This window comes from Oncorhynchus gorbuscha, unplaced genomic scaffold (genome assembly GCF_021184085.1).
Source record: "Oncorhynchus gorbuscha isolate QuinsamMale2020 ecotype Even-year unplaced genomic scaffold, OgorEven_v1.0 Un_scaffold_4939, whole genome shotgun sequence".
Lineage (NCBI taxonomy): Eukaryota > Metazoa > Chordata > Actinopteri > Salmoniformes > Salmonidae > Oncorhynchus > Oncorhynchus gorbuscha.
This window is the reverse complement of record NW_025748854.1, coordinates 1,708-7,500: the sequence shown is the minus strand read 5'-3', so window position 1 is coordinate 7,500 and position 5,793 is coordinate 1,708. Positions and strand designations below refer to the sequence as shown.

Genomic DNA, 5,793 nt, shown 5'->3' with positions numbered 1-5,793 from the left:
TCTCTCTGAGACCTTGTTTCATAATGGCCTCTGTCTCTCTGAGACCTTGTTTCATAATGGCCTCTGTCTCTCTGAGACCTTGTTTCATAATGGCCTCTGTCTCTCTGAGACCTTGTTTCATAATGGCCTCTGTCTCTCTGAGACCTTGTTTCATAATGGCCTCTGTCTCTCTGAGACCTTGTTTCATAATGGCCTCTGTCTCTCTGAGGACATTGTCTCACAATGTTCTCATTCTCTCTGTCTGCCAGAGACGACCTTGCTTCATAATGGCCTCAGTCTCTCCTTGTCTCATAACGGTCCACACACCCACCTTCTCTGTAGCCTCGTAGTCCATCTTGAAGGCCCAGAGCTGTAGTCTGGCTGACAGTTCGCTGATGGAGGACAGGGTGAGAAGGAACTGTTCTGCTGAGCCCAGGGGGACGTCCGGATTGGCCAGCTGAGCTTCCTGTATCTTCTGCTTCTCCTCCTCCGAAGGGATCATCGTCAAGATTTTCTACAGGGGGGGGGGGGGCAGAGGACCATGATAGGAAAGGAGGGAAAGGTGACTTCCTTCATACTGGACACAGACACATAAAAATGGTATCCACAATTTCATCTGTAGGTAGTAATCGTTGGATTGTAGATGCAACAGTTTTTATAAAAAAATTTAAAAAATCCATCGCTCTCATGTCCACCCATTAAGATACAAAGATGTGCTACCTTTTGTAGCATTTCTGACAATGCTAAACTATTTATTTTCACCCAAATCTCAGAGTTCTATCAACCGGGCCAGCAACTCGGTTGCTCAACAACTCAACAACACAAACAGCTCCTCAGCTGCCTGTACCAGCCAGACAGCAGCCAGCGATGAAGTGGCGGCTGATAAGAAGTGGTTGAGGACAAGCCTAAGCTACTATAGATAGCTAGCTATATGTTTGTACTCAAGCTGAGGTTATGTCAATAAATGAAAACAGATAATTGCCCAACATGAAAAATAAGTTGCTTGTTATTTGTGAGCTGCTGTTGATTAGATTTGATTAGCTAACATTAGGTAGCTTAACCAGCAGCTGTAACATTAGCTAACCAGCAGCTGTAACATTAGCTAACCAGCAGCTGTAACATTAGCTAACTAGCAGCTGTAACATTAGCTAACCAGCAGCTGTAACATTAGCTAACCAGCAGCTGTAACATTAGCTAACCAGCAGCTGTAACATTAGCTAACCAGCAGCTGTAACATTAGCTAACCAGCAGCTGTAACATTAGCTAACTAGCAGCTGTAACATTAGCTAACTACATTAGCTAACTAGCAGCTGTAACATTAGCTAACTAGCAGCTGTAACATTAGCTAACTAGCAGCTGTAACATTAGCTAACTAGCAGCTGTAACATTAGCTAACTAGCTAATGTAATATTATACCACAGATGAATAAGTTACCAGTCAGATGAGAACTAATATTGGCTAGCTAGCTAACCAACACGCGAGGAAAGCTAGATAGCTATATTTTGCCAATGAATGTTTTTTATATTTTTTTATATATAAGGCTGAAGTAATCTGTGTAAACAAACAAATAAGCTAGTGAACGCCCTTGCCTGCTATAGCCAATTAGCTAGCCAGTAACAACTCAATGTTGACAATAGCTTATATCCCACATTCTTCCACAAAGCATAGGTAGCTAGCTAGCACTACAGACAGACACTTTGATTTTTGACCATCCAAAGCAAAGCCGTTTAAACTTAGCTAACGTTACAGCCCTTATCGCATTAATTCCGTACGCTCCCTCCTCTTATAATGCAGTCCTCTTATTGTCATTAGAATCCACATTTGCCATCCACATAGTGTAAGCAGCACATTGCTGGCTAGCGCAACCAAACATGTGCACAGTTGAAAGAAAATGACATGCTTGCTAACTTGGGTAGAGCAAACGCAATAAGTAAACTAACTGGTATAAATTAGACTGTTTTATCAACACGTGAACTTGTTTTTAACTATTTTAAAAATATCTTTTATTAATGTTAATGTGTTTATAACAAGGGTTAATGTGTTTATAACAAGGGTTGTGTTTATAACAAGGGTTAATGTGTTTATAACAAGGGTTAATGTGTTTATAACAAGGGTTAATGTGTTTATAACAAGGGTTAATGTGTTTATAACAAGTGTTAATGTGTTTATAACAAGGGTTAATGTGTTTATAACAAGGGTTAATGTGTTTATAAAACAAGGGTTAATGTGTTTATAAGAAGGGTTAACGTGTTTTATAACAAGGGTTAACGTGTTTATAACAAGGGTTAACGTGTTTATTAACAATAACAAGGGTTAGTGTGTTTATAACAAGGGTTAACGTGTTTATAACAAGGGTTATGTTTATAACAAGGGTTGGGTTTTATACGTGTTTTATAACAAGGGTTAGTGTGTTTATAACAAGGGTTAATGTGTTTATAACAAGGGTTGATGTGTTTATAACAAGGTTTAATGTGTTTATAAAACAAGGGTTAATGTGGAAACGCTAACTTAAGGTCCTGGTTTTTGCTTCTCAGAACGTACATTTTGATCATTGTCTTTTTGATTTGATTTGATTTGATTTGATTTAGTGAGTTGTTTTGACACAGTGCTGCTTATTTGCAAATATTAGGTGGATCTTAAAAGATCCTTTTGGGTTGGTTGAGCGGCAGGAAGGTGTCAGCGAGTGTGATGGTGTGTACTACTGCGTTTGTCTTGCAAGAACGGAGGAGAGACCAGCTCTCAGACTCTCGAGGAAGAAAGAGGTCGTTGCCCTCCTCCGTGAGAGTGGTGGATTGTGGGTATGCGCCTGTCACGGGAGAAATGCCGTTAAAGCCGGTAAACGAATTCTGTCAATTCAAAGTGCACTCAGTACACATGGTACTACAATCTATCAATACTTCACATTTATGCTCTGTTCCACATCTGTGAACACTTCCCACCTGTCGTATATTTATAAACGAGGACATGTGTTTCACTGCAGCTGGAAAGTTTACTTAGGACAAATGTGGCTGGGTTTGTGTTCTACATTTTTAGAAGATCAATTTCAGATTTGTAAATTTATCTATTTTTGTGTTATGCATCTAATGACTGTATTTTCATTAATTTGTGGTTATAACAAGGGTTAATGTGTTTATAACAAGGGTTAATGTTTTATAACAAGGGTTAACGTGTTTATAACAAGGGTTAATGTGTTTATAACAAGGGTTATGTGTTTATAACAGGTTAACGTGTTTATAACAAGGGTTAACGTGTTTATAAAACAAGGGTTAATGTGGAACCGCTAACTGAAGGTCCTGGTTTTGCTTCTCAGAACGTACATTTTGATCGGATTGCCTCTGTCTCTCTCTCATTGGTCTGCAGTTTGTCATTTGTTACATTGTATCAGGGAGTTATCAAATTGCTCTTGACAATTCACAGTGTTATGCAGCATTTTCTGTTCAGGTCCAGTGCTGCCACACCTGATTCTACTACCACACCTGATTCTACTACCACACCTGATTCTACTACCACACCTGATTCTACTACCACACCTGATTCTACTACCACACCTGATTCTACTACCACACCTGATTCTACTACCACACCTGATTCTACTACCACACCTGATTCTACTACCACACCTGATTCTACTACCACACCTGATTCTACTACCACACCTGATTCTACACCACACCTGATTCTACTACCACACCTGATTCTACTACCACACCTGATTCTACTACCACACCTGATTCTACTACCACATCTGATTCTACTACCACACCTGATTCTACTACCACACCTGATTCTACTACCACACCTGATTCTACTACTACACCTGATTCTACTACCACACCTGATTCTACTACCACACCTGATTCTACTACCACACCTGATTCTACTACCACACCTGATTCTACTACCACACCTGATTCTACTACTCAGCTGTTCTACCATGAATAGTCCAGTGCTACCACACCTGATTCTACTACCACACCTGATTCTACACCACACCTGATTCTACTACCACACCTGATTCTACTACCACACCTGATTCTACTACCACACCTGATTCTACTACCACATCTGATTCTACTACCACACCTGATTCTACTACCACACCTGATTCTACTACCACACCTGATTCTACTACCACACCTGCTTCTACTACCACATCTGATTCTCCTACTCAGCTGTTCACTGAGATCTCAGCTGTTCTTCGAGACCGTGAATAGTAGTATCAGGTGTGGTAGAACTGGTCTTGTACAGAAAAGGCTGTATAAACCCGCAACTTGTCAAGAGAAATTGTGGCCATCTCTGAATTGTATTTATGAAGTTGACTCTATCGGAATTTACATTTTATATCACCTTTCGGTGTAAAAAAAAACAACAAAACAATGTTTTAAGTCAGAAGTAGGCATTGGTCTGAAGCTGAAAAATAAAGGAAATTCACATCTGCACCACAACACCTATTCCCCCCATGCTCTACCAAGGTTTTACAGCACCACAACACCTATTCTTTAATTGCATTATACCTCGATGCCTCATCATCATCATCATCTCTCACCTCGATGCCTCATCATCATCATCTCTCACCTCGATGCCTCATCATCATCATCTCTCACCTCGATGCCCTCCTTGTTGAGTGCGTACTCATCAAAGTTGAGAATGGCGGTCTTGATGGTGCGAGGAGGAGGCAGGACGGTCAGTCCGATGTTGATGGCGTTACTCCCTCTTGGGGTCCAGAATGATGATCTCCTGGCGTTTACCGTCCGCTGCCGTTTTCTGACGGAACAAAAAAGGTCAGACAGACAGACAGGTTACTGAGAGGTCACGTAATCTGTTTTTCTTATGGAACAGACAGACAGACAGACAGACAGACAGACAGACAGACAGACAGACAGACAGACAGACAGACAGACAGACAGACAGACAGACAGACAGACAGACAGACAGACAGACAGACAGACAGACAGACAGACAGACAGACAGACACTTTGTGACCCTCTGCTGATGTAAGAAGGGATCAATCAACTTGATTGATTGACTGACTGGATACAAGTAGTCTGCTTTCTCAATAGCAAGGCTATGCTCACTGAGTCTGTACATAGTCTCTCCTTTCTCAATAGCAAGGCTATGCTCACTGAGTCTGTACATAGTCTCTCCTTTCTCAATAGCAGGCTATGCTCACTGAGTCTGTACACAGTCAAAGCTTTCCTTAATTTTGGGTCAGTCACAGTGGTCAGGTATTCTGCTGTGTTCTCTCGGTTCAGGGCCAAATAACATTCTAGTTTGTTAATTCTTTCCAATGTGTTAAGTAATTGTCTTTTTGTTTTCTCATGATTTGCTTGACCAGCTTGCTTAAGGGCCTCTTCTCCAGGTTCATGCCTCTGTAGGTGATGGTTTTGTTATCGAAGGTTTGGGAATCGCTTCCTTTTTTAGGTGGTTGTAGAATTTAATGTATCTTTTCTGGATTTTTTAAAATTAGCGGGTATCTGCATGCATTATTTGGTGTTCTATGTTTATTTTGATCTTTTTTTTTGCAGATTCTGCATGCAGAGACTCAATTTGGTGTTTTTCTATTTTGTGAATTCTTTGTTGGTGACCCCAGACCTCACAACCATAAAGGGCAATGGGTTCTTTAAATGATTTAAGTATTTTTTTAATTTGTTTTGGAATATCACATTTTCTGTCCCTTTTGATGCCATACTTCCTGGTCTCTCAGATCGTTCACAGCTTTGTGGAAGTCACCTGTGGTGTTTAACTAATGGCGCTGATGTTTAGGAGGCGAGGTATGTATAGCATTTTTGTGTGCTCTAGGGCAACGATCTCTAA

The 5,793-nt window shown here is 40.7% G+C and overlaps 1 pseudogene; it reads right to left on the bottom strand.

The window, feature by feature from the left end:
- Window positions 1-4,743, bottom strand: part of LOC124028875 — a 17,690-nt pseudogene extending 12,947 nt beyond the window's left edge.
- Between the last annotated feature and the right edge of the window lie 1,050 nt (window positions 4,744-5,793).